The sequence below is a fragment of the Podarcis gaigeae genome (assembly GCF_964106915.1).
Source record: "Podarcis gaigeae genome assembly, chromosome: 9".
Taxonomy (NCBI): Eukaryota; Metazoa; Chordata; class Lepidosauria; order Squamata; family Lacertidae; genus Podarcis; species Podarcis gaigeae.
Window position 1 is genome coordinate 22,079,725 of NC_139685.1, and position 25,283 is coordinate 22,105,007.

Sequence of the window (25,283 nt, forward strand, 5' to 3'; positions counted from 1 at the left end):
CCCGCCTCCATTTTACAACAATGCATATGTGAGTGATTACAAGCTGTCAAGACATGGCACATTTAACGAGATTGGTTGACACTAATTAGCCGGCTGCCTGATTGCTCTCACCCCTGCAACTTACTAATGCTTACAAGAAAACAGAAATCCACCCATGAGATCCTACTGTCAGCTTCTAGTTGAGAGTTGATTCACCTTTATAAAAAAAAAGAAGCAAACTTCTTTTTCACGATTATCATGCAATAAGCATTTTCATCTTTGCTGTGTTGACCAGCAAAGGAGAAGGCCAGCTCCTAATATTTTTACCTGGCCTGGCCAATCCTGCAATCTCATATTGCCTGCTTGATGTTGAATTATTATTATTTACTAAATTTGTTAGTTGCTTAATCGTGTCCAGGGCAACCCAAAGTGACAAACAAACAAACAAAATACCCACATAGATACATCAAAACCAAGGGGAATGCATTAAAAACATCCCACCCACTTATAAAAGGCCACAGATAGTTAAAGGCCAAAGGCCTGGTTATAGCAAAAAAGGTTTTGCCTGATGGCTCTGGGCAAGGCTCCCTGGGGAGGTCATTCCACAAATGGGGATCCACTCTCTGGACCTCACATGGAGGAGGCACATGAAGAAGGGCCTCAAATAATGATCACAGGGTCTAGGCTGGTTCTTCTTTTGCCCCAAGTGATACAATACGATTCCTCTGAATGTATAGATGATCCCTAGCTGAAATATGTGATAAAGGAAATGTTCTATGTAGACAATACATTTTTCTTCTATTTGTCCTTTCTGATCCTAAAAACATTTAATTGTAGGTGGGTTCCCACAAGGAAAGACACAGTGATAACAGCAAGAACCTTTATCGAATTAACAGAACTGAACAACAGCGGCAAAGCAACTGCTTATATACATTTCTGAAGGCCTGGGCCACTCCCACTCCCATCGCGATTGGCTGTCTAAACTTCCAAGCTGCGAATCATGACTCAGAGTTTAAAGGCCAATGGCAGAGGCCCAAATCCTGAAATGTTCTGTGATTGGATATCATGTATCGAATCAGAATACAGGGGCTGAGAATCCTTAGTCCAGACTCAAGCTCAGGCAAACACAGACCACTGGATACATAACACTATACATTTCTATGGACTTTATTATGCAGTCCTAGGCATCCATACCTGAACTCAATTGGTGAGATCCAGCATAGTCATACCTGGAGCAGACCCATTAAAATTAAGGATCTTCTCCTTCTCCTCCTCTGTTGTTTCTGGGCCACAATGTGGATTTTTGAGGCACTACAAATGCTTGAACTGCAGTCATTTGTGGGGCAGATTAAATAAGTGTGCATACCATGAGGAGCAACAGCTCAAGCCTCTTAAAGCCGCCTTCTGTGTCCAGCCTAAGGCATCCCAGTCAAAATCAGGGTTTATCATGCACCTGGCTGGCACACCACAGTGCACAATATAGACAGTATTGAGCATATGGTCTGGGACCAGCCGTTTGACAGGCCTCGCTTCAGGAATATATTGATATTGTACATTTCCCAGAATGATCTACTGTGGTCAGTGTAGGAAAGACAGAATAATGCATTTATTTGGAGCACTGAACTAATTAGGCATGGAACGCCTAGGACTTCTGCAGAGCCTTTTCTTCTCAAAAGCTGTGAATTTAATAAATGATGACAGAACAGCTGGAAATTCATTTAGACCTGTGGGTATTACAGCCACCTATGAAGTCAGCTTAAGAGTCTGCTTTGCTTCAGATGGGGCGGCAATCTGAAAGGCCTAATTACACTAATTACAATAAGTGGCTTGTAAATGTTTCATCAAAAACACTGACCTGCGCTGCATTGCAGGTGCTCATTAAATCTTGAAGATTTGCTATTAATAGTCGTTTACCCCCTCATGAAATCTCCACACTCGGTGTAATAAAGACAGAAATTTAACTTCCCTGGCTAGCTAACCAAGCAAGCAAGAGTTGTTGTTGCTGGTTTTAAAAAAACCCCCAAGACCAAAGTGCTTCTAAGCTTTTCATCACTGCTCTAGACCTGCTGCATTAGAGGTAGAATAAATTGTAGGTTTTACATACTGTTGATCTTTCATGCTCAAAATATTGATTCTGAGTCTAAGCCTTTTATGGAAAAGGAGGTTAAATACTTCAGTGGTGCTGTAGATGTATATGGGAGACTTGAACAATTCAACAGTAGTCACAGATGACCTTGGGCATCTGTGACATAAATTCGAGAATTTGAAAGAACTCAAATGTAACACTGTTGATCCTTTAACTCAAATATATAGCTTATCACTAAAATCAGCCTCCTTACCAGAGTATTTCAAGATAGCAGCCGATACATATGAGAGCCAGGGAAGATTCGGGAAATTTCATGCCTGTCACTCTAAATTTTGTCTTGGAGAAATTGTTCAGAAACTTTACAATCGATTAACAAAGTTTTGACTCTATGAGGGACAGTGAGAAGAATCAGTTTGCTTCCAGCTAAGGAAAAGTCTGGCCTTGCCAAAGGTGAGAATCTCTAATAATTTGTACAGGGTTCTCTCAGTTTTGAGCTGCATTTTGGGTTCTGTGCTTCTCTGTAAAAAAAAGAAGAAAAAGCTCCATATTATTTTATTCACTATAATGGGAAACCTAAAAACTCTTTCCTCTTTTGGCCAAAGTGGATGAGAGATATAAGTACAGGAGCCCCTCCAGAATGGACTAAGGCCACCAAGTTGCAGACAAATAGATCTGGCACATTATTCCACAAAGTGGGTGCCACTACTGAGAAGGCCCTCTGTCTGGTTCTCTGTAACTTCATGTCAGATAGTGAGGGAACCACCAGAAGGTCTTCAGTGCTGGATTTCAGTGTCCCATCTGAATGATGGGGGTGGAAATGCTCCTTCAGGTATACAGGGTCAAGGCTGTTTAAAGGGCTTTAGGAGACTCTTGAGAGTCCCATGGACTGCAAGAAGATCAAACCTATCCATTCTTAAGGAAATCAGCCCTGAGTGCTCACTGGAAGGACAGATCTTGAAGCTGAGACTCCAATACTTTGGCCACCTCATGAGAAGAGAAGACTCCCTGGAAAAGACCCTGATGTTGGGAAAGATTTAGGGCACAAGGAGCAAGGGACGACAGAGAACGAGGTGGTTGACAGTGTTCTCGAAGCTATGAACACGAGTTTGACCAAACTGCGGGAGGCAGTGGAAGACAGGAGTGCCTGGCGTGCTCTGGTCCATGGGGTCACGAAGAGTCAGACACTACTAAATGACTAAACAACAACAAACAAAAGGTCACCAGCAACACTTCAAATTGTGCTCGGAAACATACCGGGAGCCGGTGTAGGTCTTTCAACTAGAGCCAGGGCTTTTTCGGCTGCAGCTCCAATCTGGTGGAACGCTCTGTGACAAGAGACTAGGGCCTTGCGGGACTTGACATCTTTCCGCAGGGCCTGTAAGACAGAGCTGTTCCACTAGGCTTTTGGTTAGGGCGCAGCCTGACTCCCTCCTTTGGCAATCTCCACAGAATTTTAGCTTAATGGTTGCCAACAATTTGATTTTAATTAATTTTTATAATGAAATGTTTTTAGAATCTTGTACTATTTTATTGTTGTTAGCCGCCCTGAGCCCGGCTTCGGCTGGGGAGGGCGGGATATAAATAAAATGTATTATTATTATTATTATTATTATTATTATTATTCAGTTATTAGTGAAAATAACATACAAAAATACATTAATGTTGATGAATTTTCAGGACAGCTGCTGTTTTTATAAATGCAAAACATGGAACGTGCAGAACAGAGGCTAAGGTTTGAAAACTGAGAAACTCAAACCAAAATGGACCGTCATTCTTGGCTCTGAGCAAACACACATCTAATGATGCACCTTGCTTTTTCATTCTCTTTCCTAGAAAAACAAAACACTCCCAGCAAGAGGCTAGCTCTGAGTAAAATAGGGTTGATCTGCCTCCCGCCACTCCAGCTGCATTTCAGAGGCGATTTGCAAATCTATAAATCATTTTAGTTTAAAAGCCAGCTTTCTTTTCTGTAGCACTTCCATATGATTCATTCTACCCTCTTCCGATAAAAAGGAGAGAACGGGCTTTTGAAAGGTGCACTCACGTACGTTTTTTATGGTGCGTGTGCATTTTGAGATCAACTACGCATTACTCCTGCTGCACTGGAACAGATAACTACCGAGGAACTTTCAGGGGTGCTGAGCACTTTTCCTAATTGCTGGTAGCTGGGGCAGTTTACAGCCAATTGTCCCATGCCTTTGCTGCTTAATGGATGCTACAGTACCTGTAGCGGAAATGTGATTGCTGTCATGATAGATAAATCAAAGCCTTCCTCTCTCCACAGACTTTTGCAACAGGTTTGCTGAACATCCTCCCCCTCAGCCTTTTCACCCCCCTGGACCTCGAGTCGCTGAAGTTGTGTCAGTGCATGTTAGGGTAATGAGGCTGCCTGGGACACACACATGAGTCTCTCTTTTTGATAAGAAGCAGGCGTTTCATCTCTCCCTGGCTGTGGATGGAAAGCTTCACAAAGGCTTTAGAGGCGGGAGAGGAGAATGGAGCAAGCGATTCCAATTTGCCAGAGGCTTTTTCAGAACAGATGTCAATTAGAAGTAAAAACTGTTGACTGAACTGAGTTTACCTTGTGTACGGCATCTTTGGGCTATAAAAGACATTCACTTCTGCTTTCCATGAGCTAGAGTTGGCGTTTTAAGGCTGTGGTTGAAGTAACTTCCCATAGTTCAACAAAAAGTTGTCTTAAAACCACCTTCTGAAAAGGTAGTTGCCCTGCAGCAGGGATGGGGAAACTGTGGTCCTCCATTTGTTGCTAGATTAAGAATCCCATCATTCTTTGATCACTGGGACTGATGCAAATAGCAGTCCATCATCGTCTGGAGGACCAGCAGCTGCTTTACTGACAAGGAACCTGGCTTGCAATTCAGCTCAATCAGGCAGTGGGAGAAAGTTGGGCTGGTGAGATGTGCAAGCTTTGGGACTCCCAAGCCTCAAAGGGAATCAAAGAAAGGAGGCAGGAGATGCCTCCAAGGCAGAGAAGGCCACCCTGAATTTGGGGGATAGAAGAATATACCGTATTTTTCGCCCTATAGGACACACTTTTTCCCCTCCAAAAATGAAGGGGAAATGTGTGTGCGTCCTATGGGGCGAATGCAGGCTTTCGCTGAAGCCTGGAGAGCGAGAGGGGTCGGTGCGCACTGATCCCTCTAGCTCTCCAGGCTTCAGGAAGCTATCAGTAAGCCTTGGGAGCCCGGCGGGAGTTCCCACTGGGCTCCCAAGGCTTGCGGACAGCAGCCTGTTCTGGGGGCTGGGGTTGGGGGAAGCTCGGGCTTCCCCCGCCCCAGCCCTGTGCCTGGTGGGGGGGAAACAATTTTTTCCCCTTATCCCCCCCCCAAAAAAAACTAGGTGCGCTCTATGGGCCAGTGTGCCCTATAAGGTGAAAAATACGGTATATAGGCTGGGCTGTTTGTTTTTACCTTCAAATATCTCAAGGGCTGCCACATGGAAGAGGGAACAAGCTTGTTTTCTCCTGCTCTGGAGGCTAGGACTCTAACCAATGGCTTTAAGTTACAAGAAGGGAGATTCTGACTAAATATCAGGAAGAAATTTCTGACAGTAAGAGATGTTCAGCAGTGGGACGGACTCCATCTGGAGGTTGTGGACTCTCCTTCCTTGGAGGTTTTTAAGCAGAGTTTGGGTGGCCATCTGTCATGGATGCTGCAGCTGAGATTCCTGCGTTGCAGGGACTTGGACTAGATTTCCATTGGGGTCCCTTCCAGCTCCACAACTCTATGATTCTACGAGCCCAGGACCCTGCATGATGTGTTTGGCTGCTTCTGCTGACAGTAAAGTGGAAGAATTGTCTAGTGATTGTTTCGAAAGCCGGGAACTGCCGATTCCTGCTCTGAGCAGCTTAGGACCCCATCAATTGTGGCAGTTGCCATTTGCGGAGGATCCCAAGGAACCATTTTCAAATATTGGCAAGGATCCTAGACACACTTTATTTTTGCTTTGATTATTTCCAAGAATATTTCTCTAGCAAGCATCCTGTGATTCTGTTTCTCATTTCTCTTCTGCTGAAAGCAACAGGCAGAATCACAATTAACCTTTTCACACTTCAAGGGATCTAAGGCAATTTCTTTTTGTGTGGGGTGGGGTGTGTATGTGTGCATCTTGCTGTGTCCTGTCCATCAGAGCATAAGAAGAACTTGCTTAGTCAGGTCAGTGGCCCATCTAGTCCAGCATACTGTTCTCAGGATGTGAATGTATGTGATGTATGCTTCTTCTTCTTCTTCTTCTTCTTCTTCTTCTTCTTCTTCTTCTTCTTCTTCTTCTTCTTCTTCTGATCACTCATAGCCGAGTAAGATCTTTTTACATAAACAGTGGGAGGCCAATTCTGGATCCACACGTCCTTCCACAGTGGGGACATAGGTTTCTGGGTGGGAGTTGATCAAGGTGAGGGTTTGCCAAGCATGCCTTCCTCTTAGCACGTTTCTCCCTTTTGTCCTGAGTTTGAGCGTCTTCAGTCCCAGTCCTCAAACACTCTGCACTTCAATAGGGAGAAAGCTGCACTCACAGAGCTCAGGAGATGCTGGATTTCGGCATCAGTGCCAGCCCTTGTGGAATGATATGTGATGTATGCAAGGAGGACCTGAGTGCAACAGCACTCTCCCCTCTTGCAGTGATCAACAACTGATATTGCTAATAACTTCCTCTGACAGTGCAGGTAGAACATAGGCATCAGAGGTAGTAACCACTGACCGGCCAAACAGTGGGTGTGACATAGCTGTGTGGGTTGTTTGTCCCCCCATTCCCTTCTTGGCCAATTCACTCCCCCACCTCCCATTTCTCCCAACATTTAAGTACCATATGATTTCAGTTTTTGTATTAGTCTGAATGCAGTTGCTTTGGGGGGGGGGGTTTACTTGTGAAATGGCAGGAGTGTTTTATTGTTACTATTATTTTAGGCATGAATGCCTGCACCTATGGATGGGAGAGGAAATTCACTTGGGATTTTTAATGCAAACCAACTAATACATATTGCCAAAGCAATATGCAAAATAAAGCACGGCTCTCTTTTGAAATTCACGCTTCTCCCAATCTTGCAATGCCATTCTCCAAACAAAAAGTATGTACAAAAACATGCACATTACAGAAAAGTGTGCATTTGAGAGAAGCTACCCCCCCTAAAATGCATTATATTAGGGGAAACGGCTGGCAAATTTTGCATAAAGCCTATGCATAATAAAAATGTGTGCTATATGATGAGAAGTTTTTAAAAGGACTTTAAGAAATCGCAAATGTGGAGAACAGAACTTTTAGGATTGGAAAAATGAGAAATGGAGAGAAACTGAAATTGTCAGATTGTTTCATATCCGTCAGTAGCAAAAAGCAGTCAGATTGCAGCCTTACAGCTGGAGTAGACAGATGTTTATTCAGAAGTAAGCATTTCTGTGTTCAGTGAGATTTCCCTCTGCTTTTTAAGCTCCATGGGGGCTCAGAGGACCCTCCCCTCATTTGCTCTTACTCAGTGGCTCTTGGCGCTGTGGGTTAAACCACAGAGCCTAGGACTTGCCGATCAGAAGGTCGGCGGTTCAAATCCCCGCGACGGGGTGAGCTCCCGTTGCTCAGTCCCTGCTCCTGCCAACCTAGTAGTTCAAAAGCACGTCAAAGTGCAAGTAGATAAATAGGTACCACTCCGGCGGGAAGGTAAACGGTGTTTCTGTGCGCTGCTCTGGTTCACCAGAAGCGACTTAGTCATGCTGGCCACATGACCTGGAAGCTGTACACCGGCTCCCTCAGCCAATAAAGCAAGATGAGCGCCACAACCCCAGAGTCGGTCACGAATGGACCTAATGGTCAGGGGTCCCCTTTACCTTTATCTTCAGGCTAAATGCAACAGTACACCTCAATACTGCCCCCCGAAACCCTCACTGAGAGCACTGAGCAGCCCCATACAAAAGTTTTGTTTGAAAAGCCCCTGGGCTATTTTGTTGCATCGGAAAGGTGCTCAAATACCACAAAAAGAAAGAGCAAGTGAGCAGCATAGTTGGCTATTCTAATTATACAGCTGATTTCAGTATGGGTGTGGAGAACAACTTTGTTCTAGGAGGGAACAAGTTCAAGAAGCAATTAATTATGGGGCTTCCAGTGCCAGCACTGAGAGCCAGAAGCAGGAGCTGCTTTAGATTACATGAAATGCATTAAAAAAAAGAAAAACCCAAGCACATGATGTGCAAGGGTTTAACAAAGGCAAAACTCTCCAAGGGAAAGGACTTGCATTGCAGGACATGAAAAGGCTCTGCGAGGGCTTGTTGTTGTTGTTTAGTTGTTTAGTCGTGTCCAACTCTTCGTGACCCCATGGACCAGAGCACGCCAGTAACTCCTGTCTTCCACTGCCTCCCGCAGTTTGGTCAAACTCATGCTGGTAGCTTCGAGAACACTGTCCAACCATCTTGTCCTCTGTCGTCCCCTTCTCCTTGAGCCCTCCATCTTTCCCAACATGGGAGTCTTCTCTTCTCATGAGGTGGCCAAAGTACTGGAGCCTCAGCTTCAGGACCTGTCCTTCCAGTGATCACTCAGGGCTGATTTCCTTAAGAATGGATAGGTTTGATCTTCTTGCGGTCCATGGGACTCTCAAGAGTCTCCTCCAGCACCATAATTCAAAAGCATCAATTCTTCGGCAATCAGCCTTCTTTATGGTCCAGCTCTCACTTCCATACATCACTACTGGGAAAACCTTGGCTTTAACTATATAGACCTTTGTTGGCAAGGTGATGTCTCTGCTTTTTATGATGCTGCCTAGGTTTGTCATTGCTTTTCTCCCAAGAAGCAGGCGTCTTTTAATTTCATGACTTCTGTCACTATCTGCAGTGATCATGGAGCCCAAGAAAGTAAAATCTCTCATTGCCTCCATTTCTTCCCCTTCTATTTCCCAGGAGGTGATGGTACCAGTGACCATGATCTTAGTTTTGTGGCATTGTAATAAAATAAAGGAATTCTGGGAAATGATATATAATGAATTTAAAAAATGTTTAAAATAACCTTTGTTAAAAGACCAGAAGCCTTTCTCTTTGGAATTTTAGGTGCAGATATACTGAAAGATTTGAGAAGACTGTTCATGTATGCAACTACAGCTGCAAGTATGCTGCTTGCCCAATGATGGAAAGAGGATAAGATGCCAACAAAGGCGGACTGGCAGATGAAATTATTGGACTATGCAGAGATGGCCAGATAGACTGGGAAAATCAGAAACCAGGCGGATCGAAACGTCAATAGAGAATGGGATAAATATAGATTGTATTCAAAAGAAAACTGTAAACACTTGAACTCTTTGGCAGGCTTTCAATAACTCTTGCAACGTTGCCAAGGCTTTGGATATATTGGAGGACTCCAATTTGAATGAACTATAATATGCAGTTGATGATGATATTTAAAGGACCCATGGAGGGGAGGAGAGGAGCCCTAAGATTCGGAAGAATCTTGTTTGATTTTAAAATTTAAATGTGTTATCTGTGCAAATTGTTTTAGAAAACCAAGACAATTTATTTCAAAGAAAGAGAAAAGAAATGGCTCTGCAAGTAGAGATCCATGGCAAGCAAAAGAGAAAGATGTCTCAAACATACCCACAAACTCCCCCATGGCTTCAGCTGTTCTTACCCGCCAACATGCTGCACTGCTATTCTACTCTTTCCCACCAAGCTGGATTTCCTGCAATAAGAAGAAAAAGTAACAAATGATGGGAAAACATTCAGGGCTAGTACATTTGGATTTCAACACTGTCTGACCTCCATTCATAATGTCCATGAACCAGGAATGGTGATCGCTCAATAAACATCTAATCTGGAGGCATCCTGAGATTGCTTTTTCATATCTACAGGCTTTCTCAACCTGGTTCCCTGCAGGTGTTGTTGAACTGCCAATCCCATCTACCCTAGACATCATGGCTAATGGTCAGAAATGGTGGGAGTTGTTGTTCAAAAGTTCTGAAGGGCACCAGGTTGAGGAAGCCTGATCTATCATGTTACAGATAGGTAGCCGTGTTGGTCTGCCATAGTCAAAACAAAAAAAATTCCTTCCAGTAGCACCTTAGTTGGTCTTTAAGGTGCTACTGGAAGGAATTTTTTTTGTTTTGATCTATCATGATTTGGCATTTCTTTTCTTCATTCCATGAGGGTGAGTCACTATTCCATGCAAGTTTCAGATCATGAATCTCCTTCATGACATATCCAGCCATCACATTAATGACTGACTCAAATCAATTTAGGTTTCTTATTCTATGAGGCCAGTACTGTTGCAACTCCTTGACCTGCAGTGAAGCTTCAGGGTCCATCCAGTAAGGTTCCTTCAGTGGATAGGAATGGACTCTGACCCCCCAGGGAACAGCAAACTGGAATAAACTCACCTCAGGTGAGGAAACAGATGATTGTAAAGGAAATTTATCAAACTTAAGGTGTGGGAAGAGGGATGGCATGACAACCTGGGTATATAACTATACCTCTGGTTCCATAAAAGTGCCGGAGCTATCATGAAATTCCACCTGGAGTGAAGCTTCAAGGTGGATGTTGAGATGTGAAATATCTTTGAGATTTCAGGGGGGGAGGGAGAGACAGTATAGATTAGATAAAATAGCCTGGATTTCTCAGGGGGTTGGATGCAGATTAAGATAGATGCACTTCTAGTGCAGTTGCATGCTTGTCTACTCAGAAGTAATCCCCACAGAATTCAATGGGACTCATCCCAGGTCAGCCAATTTATACCCTGGGAGTAAGTCTCATTTAACAAAATCAGGCATTTCTGAATAGTCACTTAGACAAGAGTGTTGATAGTTCCCACTGAAATTGAGGGGACGTAACTCAAATCTAATTTTCACACTGATTTCAGTGGGACCAATGTGTAACCAATATGTGGTGCAATCTTATACTGAAACTATTCCCATTGAGTTCAACAGGACTTAGCTTATATAGGATTGTAGCTTTAGTGTTTTTCACACATTCCTAAAATGGCACTGCGTTTCACCTCTAGATAATTTTTTGGGGGGAGCTTTTGTTTCTTCCTACTCAGGAGAAGCTCTAAATAATTTTAAGGGAAGGGGAATTGTTAATGGCAATTTTTCTCAGGAGGATTCTCCTGCAGTTCTTTTTAGGAGATTTATCTTGACCTGTGGCCAACAGAGCTATTAGACTACATTCTCAATCACAGCCATCATTATGAGAACCAGCAAGTAGCAGACAGCCAATGAAAAAAATACAGATATTATTGTAGACTTTTTCTTCTTCTCTGTGTCTGTGTTAAAGTTCATGCAACACAAAGCAGTCCACTTTCCTAATTGAAGCCGATAAGGACTCAATGGCAAGAGAAGCAATTTAGGGTAGACTCCTCAGGAAAGAAAAAGAGTCAAGTATGACTGATGAATGAGATTCAATGGAGGGATAGCTCAGACATCTGATGAAATGTTATTGACATGTAATATGACACCTGTTGATAGATCAGCATTTCTTGTGCATGTTTCTCTGCGGATAAGTTCACCATCAACCAAAACTTGGCCCCACAAGAAGCCACCTTTTCTTTTCTCCCCAAATCCTATCTATATTTGGCAATTTGTCGCTCCTGACAACAGCACTGTCCTCCCTCAGGATGACAACTGGCACATCTTATTTCACAGAAATGTTTCAGTGCTCATTCCTTCTTTCCAAGACAGCCAACACTGATGCTACCCTCACTGTCATCCTTCCGATGCTCTCAACTATGGCTGTCTTTAGGATGCACACTGATTTGAAAGATGCCAAATTCATTTGCTCATCAGTTTTTATAAGAAACAGACCTAAAAGGCCCTGGCTTCTTGTTCCTGCTTGTGTGTGTGAGTAACACTCCAGTGAAAAATTAGATTCTTCTTCACACTTGAGCTGAGTCAAACGTCTGAGAACTTGTGCATCCAGCAAACAGGATGGATTGCATGATACATATTGCACGATGCACATTGCAGCACAAAATGTTTTTGACGTTCCTTGTAAACTTCACATGCCAGTTTAATTTTAAATGATTTAAACAGAAATTGTAAAATCATTACAAGTATCAGGCTGTGATGGACTTGTTCGGTGATCTTATCCTACAACTGCAATTCATTCTCCCTACCATAATCCACATCAAAGATACTGGGATGAAGATCTATTGCACGAATAGATGGCTTTTCAACGAAGAAGGAGAATTAACCCAATATATAACCAGGCTGCAGAATGCTCATATGCCCAAAGACAGAGGCTGTTCGGGTCTGGGGATATATTGAAATTTGAAAATCTATGATGGACTACATGGAACTGGCGGAAATGACTGGCAGAATCAGAGACCAGGGAGAAGAGTCGGTAGAAGAAGATTGGAAGAAATTTAAAGTTTATTTACAGAAACATTGTAAAATTAAGGAATGTTAGATGGATGTTGGAATGAAGTTATGCGGTTTTAGCAGAAATGTTATAAAAGATTAAGTAAAAATAGATTGTTAATTGTGAGAATGTAAAATTACATTATATTAAGATAAATTATTAGGATAAAAACAAAGATGGAAAGGATTTGCTGAAATAGCTAATTGAACTAGAATACAAAAAAGAGAGGTGTGAGGAGGTCAAGGAAACAAGCAAATGAAAGATAAGTTATGGAAGGATTGATTTGGTTTTTTTCTTAATTGTTTTTATTTCTTTGTGTTTTTGCTCTTTTTTCTTTTCTTTTTCTTTAATTTTGTAATCTTTCAAAATCTTAATAAATATTATTAAAAAAAAAAAGAAATTTGAAAATCTAGCTCCAGATTTCTGTGAGTACATTTGGCCGCAAGGAATTAATAGACTGTTTTTTTGGGGGTGGGGAATAGTCAACATTTGACAAAGCCCATGAAAGGCACCATCTTTCTGGGAATAGCGGTAAGAAAAAGGTTCCCTCACTGCTTAACTAAAGGTCACTGTTTCATCACTAGTAGATGGGGATTGCACACAGCACTGTTCCCATTCCACTGCAATTCATCTTCTGCCAAAAACTGCATTATTTATCTCACTATCCACTGTGGAAGAAACACACAACTTAAATAATTTACACAATTACAGTGGTACCTCAGGTTACATATGCTTCAGGTTACAGACACTTCAGGTTACAGACTCCGCTAACCCAGAAATAGTACCTTGGTTAAGAACTTTGCTTCAGGATGAGAACAGAAATTGTGCATCAGCGGTGCAGCGGCAGCAGGAGGCCCCATTAGCTAAAGTGGTGCTTCAGGTTAAGAACAGTTTCAGGTTCAGAACTGAATTAATTCTGGAACAAATTAAGTACTTAACCCGAGGTACCACTGTAGTTACATAAGTTATGTTGCTATTACATTAATCCCCCTCCTTTATTTCAATGCAAAGGAAACACAGTAAAAATAGGAAGGGGGATGTAATCAGTGATATATCATTTGAGGACTGAAAGCAACAACAAGGAATACTTATCAGCAGTGCTTTTTTCTGGGGGTACGCATACCCCTAAACAATTTATGAATTTATGGCCTCATTGAGGGGCAGTATTTCACTTTGAGTAGGAAAATGAGAGTACCCCTAAACATTTTTTTAGGGGGAGAAAGCACTGCTTATCATATTCACTGGATTGATTCCCATTTGAGACATGGGACAAATATACAAGATCCACTTCTGTTTCTGTTTTTGTCAGAATGTCCTGACATCCCTACTGCTAGAGCAATCCTCTGTTTTTTCCCATTTCTACGTCCAATTTTAAAAAATGACAAGTTGGGTCATAGAGCAACTTTCCAATTAGTTTGCTTCTTGCTAGTTGAACTTTTCTTTCTCTTAAGAAGCAGAAGAAATCGAATCTCACAATTACTGGAGATTCTCCAGACACAAATTGAAAGCCTCAGTCTGCTACGTCTTGTTCAAATTTACTGGTAGTGAAGCCGCTCAGCCATGTGATTCCTATTGCCCATTCCTCCACAACAAGCGCACAGAGTCAATAGACTCAGAAACTCCTCCCCATTCCCTGAGATATCAAAGCCCTTCCATTTCATAAGTCCTCATCTGCGGAGAGACACTATGCTTGGTCCGCTTAATCATGACCTAAATCTTTTTAGCATCTTAGCTCTGGTTGGAGAGAGCAAATTTGCATTACCAAGAAGAAAAGGGAAAGAAGGGAAACGAAGGCAGGGGATTATATATATATATATATATAGAGAGAGAGAGAGAGAGAGAGAGAGAGAGATGGAATTAGAGAGCTATTCCCTGATGCAAACAAGACTTTTAACTTTGTTTTTTCCTTCCTTCACTGTTCACTCTGCATGAATATTGTAGGTGGTTGTTTTTGAAGAGCATTTGGCAGAGGAAACACTGCTGCTTGGTCATTCTCAGCCCTTTGTTCTTTAAGTGATTCTTTTAAAAGTGATGAAGGTTCTGCTTCAGAGGATTAGACTGATTTAAATGGTGTTTTCTATGAAGGAATCGCGAAGAGCGGGACAACAGTTCCCAATGCCTCCAAGCAGCACACGCATAATCATCGCCCCGTTTCAATTCTGCTTCCTTTTGTTTGAAAATAAAGAGGGTTACCCCCTCCTGCTTCTTCGAGGTGGCAAGATGGCGGCTGTAACAACTTCTCCTCCGTGAACCCTCCTGGATTACAAACCTTTTATAGCCTTTTACAGCCTTTTATAGCCGTTTTTATAGCTGTTTTTATTAGACTTTTAATTATTTTACCTCTGTTAGAAGTTTTAACCGTTTTATCTCTACTGTTGGCCAGTCGCGGCCAATATATATATTAACAAGGATATTCAAACCTTCTGCTGAGAAAGCCTGCTGCTGATTAGAAACGCCGCCTTGAAGACTGGGTTATGCTGAGCAGTGGAGGAGGAGTAGCAGAGGAGTTGTGTCCACAAAAGATAAGTTCTCTTTTTATCTCCGTTTACGTCTACTTTTAACCTCCGTAGTCAGTGAGACAGTGACAAATGGGTCATGGCAAGCGACCAAGATCTGCTGAGAAAGGTTGTTCACCTCCAAGAGCAAAGCAGTCAAAGCAGTCAAAGCTTGAATGTCCCTCACCACCTACTAACAATAACAGCCAAACAGAGCAAGTAATTGTTTCTGCGGTCGAAACATACAACCGCTTTTGGCCTCTGTATGGTCAAGGGGAGCTGGAAAAGCCAGTTGATCCAGAGGGGGATGGAAGCCATAGGGAAGCCCCCCTTCCTGACACCTTAATTACACCTTCGCCATCACTAAAACAGGACGCATCAGGGCAAACTGCCCATGAATCAGTACCTGATCAAATACAACTAGTAATCAGGACTTTAAGCTACATTTTCAAGCAATTGGAAGGGATTTCTTTATCTTTGAATAAACTTTCACAAGCCCTTCTGACGCATCCATCTTCCTCAACTGAGCTATCTAATTTGCATCAATCTCCTGTGCAGCTTGTAAGTGCCTTAAAGAGACAACATGACCAGAAATCTCACCTTAAGGGTTCTAGAAGCAGGCTGCCACTGCCCCAAAGGAACAAGCAATCCTTGATTTTTCAACCTAATAAAATATGTCTATCCATTTTTTCCCGTGACGCTCCCAGACTTAGGTGGAATAACCTGAGGATGGCTAAAGGGTACCTACGTGATTTGCTAAATATCCCTTTTTTCCAGATAGATCTTATATCTGTAGTACCCCTAATTGCCACGCCCTGGCCAAGGAAATTTATGCTCTCCTTCCAGTCTGCAAGGGTCCCACATCTTCTTGCAAGACAAAAAGACCAGCTGGCAGCCTGGGAGATTGTAACAACAAGAGTCTTTAAGGACACGAGTGTTAAACCTCTTTTTGCCAACTTCTTAACCGACAATGAATGCTCGTTACCTCCTTCTGTTCCAATAATAAAGGAAAAAACACCTAGCCGGGTACCCCCTGTTCCACCTGCGATCCCAAGTGCCCATCTAGTTACGCTGAGGAATGATCCAATTGCAAGTGGAGATTGGAATATCCCTGAAGAGAGAAATCTTATCTCCTCTTATGGAAAACTCCCTTCAGAAGAACAGCAGGCTATTCTCGACAGATTGGATCTACTCAAACAAAGACTCCTATCGCTAGGGGACCCCTTTATGCCGACGAGAGAGGAGAGCAGGCGCTCCACGTCCCACAAGGCGTCTCCATCAAATGCCTTGATAAGCTTTCAACCTGCTACTTTGTTACCCCCTACTGATCTGAATCAGCAGTCACCTGTTGTCCAACAGCACCATTCTACCGTGGAGGAAGTCGATAAACTCAACACTCCCGTCTCTGACCTTATGTCCAATCAAAATATGGAAGTTGATGAATCCTTTGCTTCAATGCCAGAGCTAGAATCTACCCTGTCTGAAGATCACCAGGAAATGATTATGCATGCACCATCCCCACGCTCACGTCCTTCTATACATCTGCGTGATAATTCTTCTCCTTCTGCGCAACAACTACAAGTGATGGCTGGAACACCTCTTAGCGCTACCCTGGTTAAGACTGACAACTCTGATGGATCTACTAGTATAGCCCATCAAAGACCTACTACTACTCACCTCAATGAACAGCATCCGACCTCACCAACTTTGCCTAATTCTTCCTCCCCGGCAAAGCCCTCCCTGCCTGTTAATGTTACCAAATCATGGATTCGACCAACACAGAAGAAGACCTTATCCGCACAAACTAAAATTACTGATTTCTTTATGGGTCCTCCTCCTACCTCCAAGAACCTATTAAACAACTCAAAGTGACAATTACCGGGACAGCACAAGGATCTGACATTATCAATACTTAGCTGGAACATTGCTGGTTGGAGAACCAAAAAATCAGATCCCGAATTCAGGAAGTATATAAATTCATTTAATATCATTCTATTCCAAGAAACATGGGATGAGGAAGAGTTTACCATAGATGGCTTTGATCTTCTAACACTTCCGGCCTCCCCTTCCTTGAAAGGTGGTCGCCCTAAAGGGGGTCTTTTGATTGGGATCTCACTCCAACTTCACGCCAAATTCACTCTGGTACGGGCTTCCCCGCCTTTTGCTCTATCTGGACTGATCGCAGAAGGGAAGTCCTCATTACTAATTACTAATGCCTATCTCCCCCCTGAAGGCTCTGCACCTGATCTTGATTGGAGATGGGAATCATTTGAAAATCACCTATTGTCATGTCATACCAAATGCCCTAACTCGTACTCCTTAATTGGGGGAGACTTTAACGCTCGTATTGCCACAAACTGGGACCTACTAACCAAGTCCAAACGGTGGACTCCCCCATGCTTGGACAACTTTGACTTGGAACATGCCAGAATTAGAACTTCAAAGGACAACAGAGTAAACAAAGCAGGAGTGACCCTTTACCAAATGGCCATTCGCCTGAATCTAGTCTTCTTGAACGGCACCTTCCCCCCCGACATACCGGGGGAGTTCACTCACCTGGGACTAGCATCTAACAGTGTTATCGATTACTTCTTGATCTCTGCAAATTTGGCCGTTAATGTACTTTCCTTCCAAGTTGAAAACCAACATTTCAGTGATCACCTTCCAATAGTGACCACTTTGTCATTGTTCCGGTGCCAGAAGGACTATAAACACTCAGTCCTTCTGGAAACCTCATCATCGACCAAAATAAGAGGGATCAAATGGTCGGAGGCTGTGGCCCAAAAATACCAGGAATTTTTTCATAGGGAAATCATTGCCTATCTACCTCAAGTAACTACTGATTTACAAGACTTCAATTCGGTTTTGAAACTTTTTAACCTTCTTATAACAAACCTTACCACTTTTTTTACATCACCTCCTCAAAAGGCGAAAGTGGCGCATTGCAGTACTGGGGCCCCTTGGTTTAACACCTCTTGCAAACAAGCAAGATCCCTTCTTCATTCTATTTATAATGAATACAAAAACTCTAATGCCCAGGCTCTACCACCCTCCTATTTACAAGCCAAAAGAGCATACAAACAGACTTTAAAGCTGGCCAAACGCGAATGGTACCAAAAGCGTTGGCGAGCCTTGATTGCGGCCTCTAGATCCCGCAGACCACAGGAATTTTGGGCTCTGATAAACAAAAGAGGAAGGAAGTACCCACTGGCGATTATCCCTGCACCCACATGGGAACAATTCTTGAGTAAATATTTCTCTTTGGCAGAGGAATCCAACTCATCCACGGAATTCCGAGCCGACCATCTACCTTTGTGGCCCTCTACCGACCCAGAGCTGATAATGGACTTGATACTAGATCTGAAAACGGGCAAAGCCCCTGGGCCGGATCTAGTCCCTGCTGAGGCTATTGTTGCGCAACCGAGGTGGTGGGCTGAAATTCTGGCCAAAGTCTTTGATGCAATTAATTCTACGGGGCTTATCCCTAGGTCATGGAAGGAGGCCGTGATCGTACCAGTCCATAAAAAGGGTCCCCCTGCTGACCCAGAGAACTACCGGAACATCAGCCTTTTGTCTATCATCGGGAAAATCTATGCAAAATTTTTGCTGTCTAAGCTGTCCCATTGGGCATACGACTCAAATTTGATTGGCCATGAGCAAGCGGGCTTTAGGAACAATTATTCGACCACGGACCATATGGTAATTATGTATCATCTTGCCAGAAAATATTCTGCCCCGAGTCGGGGGCGCCTATGTGTCGCTTTCATAGACTTAAAGGCCGCCTTCGACAGTATCCCAAGAAACTGTCTATGGAAGAAATTAGAGAGATGGGGCATAGATAGAAGGCTGTTATGGCTTATAACCCAATTACACCACGGGTCATCGGCTAGAGTGAGACTCACACCGGCGGGAAACCTATCCAATGAGGTCCCAATAAATAGAGGAGTGCGCCAAGGCTGCATTTTGGCCCCACTCCTCTTCAACTTGTTTATTAGCGACATGAAGCTCTTTCTGAGTGAGTCTCAAGCCAACATTCATGCCCCCCGCCTAGCTGATTTTCGCTGCCCTCTGCTCCTATATGCTGACGATGCAGCGATCCTTTCCTACACTAGAGTCGGTTTATGCAGAGCTCTAAAGGTTTTTGCGGCTTATTGCAAACTCAACCATCTGACAATTAATCATGGAAAATCTAAAGTACTGGTCTTTACCAGGTCTCGGAAAACTTACAGCTGGAAGTTAGATGGAGTCCAATTAGAACAGGTTTTCAAATTTAAATACCTGGGAGTCTTTTTTCACTACAACCTAAGCTGGAAGCCACAGATACAGTATTTACTGAACAAAGGGAAAACAATACTTTACACTCTACTCCAATTTTTTGCGGTCGACGGAGCCTCCCACATCCCTTCTGCATTGAAGGTGTACCACGCAAAAGTGGTTTCCACCCTCTGTTATGCTGCCCCGCTCTGGGCCCCAGGGTCCAATTTAACATCGCTGGGGACATTGCAGAATCAGTTTCTCCGTCGCCTCCTGAAACTCCCTATGTGTGTGAGCAATGCAGCCATACATCTGGAGCTAAGGACTGTATCATTGGAGACTGTCATCTGGAAGCGAGTCTTTGGCTACTGGCTGTCCAGCTGGCATAGGCTTCCCGACCATTACCTCTTTCAGTGCCTCTGGCGGGATGACTTTGTTAATCCGTGGGTAGGAAAAATCCATGCCAAACTTCTGAGCATCGGAATTTCCCCAGCAGACTCCTTAAAGATGAACCTACGCTCAGCCAAAAGCCTTATCGAGCAAAGATTAGCAGACATTGAAAATCAACACAACCTCTCCAGGGGTGGGGGTGTCTGCTCCCCCAGGTATCATGGAATAACCCCACCACTTGGCCTTCCATCATATATGTCATCTCTTTCATCTGTACCACACCGACTTGCATTTATTCGTGCAAGGTTCAATGTTTTTCCATCGAACCTGCTGAGCCACAGATTTTCCAAGGGTTTGGTGTCTCCGCTATGCGAGTGTGACGGGAAAACAGTTGAATCTCTTCCACATATAATGTTCAACTGTCCCTTACATAGCATAGCCAGGACTAAATTCCTGGGTCCTGCTTTACTGCGCTTGGTTGGCAGGCCTGTTGAGTCACATGCCGCACTGCTTTTGCAGGATACAGATCCTTCTGTAACTCTGCAGGTGGCGAGATTCCTGAATGCGGTTATCTCACACACAAAAACCACCAAAAAACAACATCAACAACAAAAACTAATCGGACAGTTATGATGAGAGTGCATGACGGATCTCGTCTCCAGTTCTCCTTTTTCTGTGAACCGTCCCTTGGATTTTTCCGGGCCCCAAGCTGTTATTTGTCACTGCTCAATGACCCACCCTTGCATCGTGGTGTTCCCCTTCTGTTGTTAGATGTATTGGTTTTTATGTTTCTGTGCTTTTAGGTTTGTACATATTTTATGGGCTAATAGCCGTAAATAAATAAATTTGAAATTTGAAATTCTTCTGGCTACACACCATTTGAGATTCAGTGTGTTGGGCTGCAATCTCCTCATACTAAGGGAGGGGATTGGATTGAATGGAAGTGTCCATCGCTCACTTCTGCTGGCTCCGCTGGTCTTCCACCAGCACGGACCTCTCTCTTCCATCCATTGAATGTCTGGGAGAAAAGACCATTGGTGGTATCCCCACCAGTGGAGCCCACTGAAAAGCCCCTGTTATGTACTGAATTGAATAGGATCCAAACTGCAGCAGTCTGATTGGTCCTAGAACAATAGGATCCAAAAGGCAGCAGTCTGATTGGTCCTAGAACAATAGGATTCAGAATACAGCAGTCTGATTGGTCTTAGAACAATGCAGCAGTATGATTGGTTGGCAGGAACCACCCAATCATGCTCCAGATAGAAGTGAATCCACAACCTGATTGGCTTACAGTAGAATTCCAGAATTAGCCAACCATGTGCAGCCCATTGTGTAAATAATGTATATAAAGCAGATACTTTGAGGGGACTTCCATTCATTCCTCCTCACCACTATGAGCTGAATAAAGAGCATGAAATCACTTTGCGACTCTGAGTATATTTCAGCCCCCAAATGGGGTGCTCCACCCCATTAACTTTTGATCACAGTCCCAATCTTCTCCCCATTGCCCCACAGCCACACCTCCTTCCCTTTCCTCTAGGGTTCGTATCTTCCTCTGCCCTGGCCTGTCATATTTTTCAAATCCTGGTTAGCCTTACTTAGCATTAAAACACAGCTGATGAGGGTGTGCACAGCCAGGGCCGGATTTAGGTTTGATGAGGCCCTAAGCTACTGAAGGTAATGGGGCCCTTTATATGTCCAGCTGTCCTTTGTCAACAACAAATTGTCACTGTTTCTTGTGTTGAATATATGCAATATGATAATTTATGGACCTAATAGGTATCTAAAGCCATTTGCACATGTTGCCATGCAACCTGCAGTCCATGCAGAATGTAGGCACCCTATATATTGAAATGTTGCAGTATGTAGGTTTTATCTTATTTGTTTTTTATCTTATATTTTGGAAATGTACATCCAGTTTTTTCCCCTTTTAATTTTTTTGGGGGGGCTCCAAAAGCGCTATAGCTAGTTTAACTTATATGTAAATCTGGTGCAGAAGAAGGCTGATCGTCGAAGAATTGATGCTTTTGAATTATGGTGGTGGAGGAAACTCTTGAGAGTCCCATGGACTGCAAGAAGATCAAACCTATGCATTCTGAAGGAAATCAGCCCTGAGCGCTCACTGGAAGGACAGATCCTGAAGCTGAGGCTCCAATACTTTGGCCACATCATGAGAAGAGTAGACTCCCTGGAAAAGACCCTGATGTTGGGAAAGATGGAGGGCACAAGGAGAAGGGGACGACAGAGGATGAGATGGTTGGATAGTGTTCTCGAAGCTATCAGCATGAGTTTGTCCAAACTGCGGGAGGTAGTGGAAGACAGAAGTGCCTGGTGTGCTCTGGTCCATGGGATCACGAAGAGTCGGACACGACTAAACGACTAAACAACAACAACAACAAATCTGGTGATGCACACAGAACACCTATGTATCTTCACCTTGGCTAAGAAATCAGCCATTGACTTTGGGTTGCCTTAAGCAAACCATTGTTTCCTACTCTCAGCTCTGCATCTCCACATGAGGAGGGCAGCATTGTCTCACCTTGCAGAGTTGTTGCAAAGATAACAGAGATAATGTATATGTAGTTCTTGGAACACTCTAAAATGCTAAGCAGCTACCAAGAATACTTGTTCAGCCGTGAATATTTGTCCCTTTTTCTGAGGCACTTGCACAGATAAATTAAATGCAAAATCAATCTGCACTTCAAACTTGCCAAACATAAATAGCTCAAGCAGTAGTATATCATATGGGTTGATATAGTTCTTGTCTCTTTTAACTAGTGTGCTAGAATTTCCCAGTTCCTGTGACCCTATTACTAACTACAAATTTTGCTTTCATTAATATCTGTTGGGATCTCTTATGCATTGTGGTATGTTTCTGTTCCACTGGTGCTTTGAACCCCTCTTATCCTGTATTTCTGCACTGTATGCTGGGCATTCCATCGATGTCTCTCCTAAGCCCTAAGCCTCTTGAAGTTTTGTCTTCATTATATGAGATTGTACATCCTGGGTCTCCAATGTATCATTGTTAGCTGAAACTCATTGCATCTCCCGGCTGTCGAGAGCAGAAAGTTATTCATCATGTTCGTTTTCCGTGAAGACTACCATCTTGGCTCATTTACCTAAGAAAATAAGTTTGCTTCCAAAGCTCTGTTTAGAGAGCTATTGTCATCTTGGGCTCAGACAATGAGAGAAATGGCAATCTTTAAATAATTTAAAGTCGACAAAGGTACCATTTTCTGGAATAATGTTGGGGATTCGGTTCCAATCCTGTTCCTATCCAGGAAGCATAACTCAGGCCGAAGATCACACTGTGAGACAGCTACTTTGCATAACACAGCTCTCTGCAGTAATACAGGCAACCATCTGTTTATCTGCTCCCGTTATCTCTGGAAATTACCCGAATGATAACCTGGCCACCCTACAAATTCCAGTTATCCCAAATTATTTTCATAGGCAAACATTTGGAATATTCTGACCCAGTGGAGTACCATGGGGTGTACCATCAGAGGGGCGGTTGCCCCGGTCGCAAAATTGTTAGGGGCGCAATTAACACCAGGTGCTGCCTCTATACAACTGCGTGCTTTCATTGCTGGGCTCTGTTGAACCAGGAAGTGACTTTTCCAGACAACTGAACAACTTCTTTTCTTATTTCTGTGGCTGCGATCTCCTGGGTGATGCTGACACCGTTTGGCAGTTGAATTTGCATGAATATTCTGTCCATTTCCCTCACTCCCCCTCCCCCTTCTGTACGGCCCCAGGTGCTGGCCACCTACGCTATGCCACTGTTCTAACCTTAGGGAATGTGGCCCTCTAGAAATCTGTGTCTGGCCCTCAAGACTCTCGCACTGCCCCTTCCCAAAACACTCCTCTTTTCTCCAGGCCACACTCCTTGACAGCTTTGCTCTGTGTTCACCCTTAGCCTGGGTGCAAGGTTTCCTTGAACTGTGATCATGTCTCTTGCTTCCCTGGAGAGATGTTATGTGCAGAAACTTCTGACTTTTGAAAGGCTGGAATGTAATGTACAAAGGTAAAAGATATATTTATTGCTCCACTCACTTCTCCCTCTGGCCCCACCCACTACAGGATAGCGGCACCTGGAAGGGTGCCCATGAGGCAGTGTTTGACCTTGGCCGAGGAAGGATTCCCAGTCCTATCCTAAAGCAACCTGGAGAAAATCAATTATGTTGTTGTTGTTGTTGTTGTTGTTGTTGTTGTTGTTGTTGTTGTTATATATGCCACCCATTTGACTGGGTTACCCCAACCACTCTGGGTGGCTTCCAACAAATTAAAACACAGTAAGACGTCAAATATTTAAAACTTCCATATACAGGGCTGCCTTCAGATGTCTTCTGAAAGTCAGATAGTTGTTCATTTCCTTGACATCTGAGGGTGCTCTACAGGGCAGGCACAACTACCGAGAAGGTGCTCTGCCTGGTTCTCTGTAACCTCACTTCTCACAATGAGGGAACCACCAGAAGGCCCTTGGAGCTGGACTTCAGTGTCTGGGCTGAAAAATGGGGGTGGAGACTCTCCTTCAGGTATAGCCCTGCTATGAAGTCCACAAGTTGCTATTTCCCATAAACTGCTTAGAAAGGTACTTGCACATTTTGCTTAATAACCTTCCTTCTAGGTGAGCTAGAGTTTTACTTTTTTTTTAATGAAAGTTCAGCGTCTGGGAGCCCTGCCCAGGGGTGCCAATAAAGGCACCAGGTTGGCGACCCCTGACAAAGGGGTCACGTGCCAAACAAGCGGATGTGGAAAATGGGCCCTGAAGATAATACTGTTCGAAAACCGCAGGCAACTGATAATTATACTGCACTTGCAAGTGCCTTGTGATTTTATGAAGGTTCTTTATACCAAGTAAAGAAGTAAATGAAACCGAAATGCATTTTTATACATCCTTTCAATAACTCATCAACTTTATGTGCCTGACTTATGGGCAGGCGAGGCTGTTTGCTCTCAGCAGCAAATTGCTCTCACCCACCTGAGTGGCATACAAGCAAGTTGCTCTCCCAATTGTTTATTATTTTGTCCTGTGCCCCTATATGTGAATGCTACTGTTAACCCTGTTGTTCATTTAAAGATTTTCTGCTCAGTAGTCATATGATGTATTGTCTCTATCTCGCAGTAAGGAAGGAACAAGGACACAGTCTTAACTATAGTTCTTTTATCATTGGCATTAAAAGAAGGCGAAGGTTTTCTAGCGGCTGTGATATATGCCATTAGCAGAGCCTTGCAAATTAGTCCACATGAGTTACTAGCCCACAAAAATGGTTTACTTGTCTGTGGAGATCCATTCTTCATTTGTTGCATAGCAATAGTGTGAAAAGGGGAGGGAGGGAGGGAAAGACCAGCTCCGTTCCAGTTTACAACAGATTTTTTACCCTGCTCACCTGAGCGTGATTTATACTCGCCATAGAGGAGCAGGTGAGATGCTGTTTACAGTCATGCCACAACACAAAGGACACACTGTAGCCAAAGTCAAGCAGGTTTAAATTTAATTGATTTCATGGGGAGAAGAATCTGCTTAATTTTCTCTGGATCATGTCCAGAATTAATTTACAGTTGCTCTGCTGCTGCTGCAATGTTCTCAAAAATGCCTTTAATTAATTGACTGTACTTTTTCACCTTAAAGTAGTTTTTTGAATGAAAGATTAATGAAAACCATGTCCATAGTTTCCCGCATGTTTCACACTAGGGATTTTTTCCTATTATGTTGAGGTTTTTAATTGATCTTAAATCAGA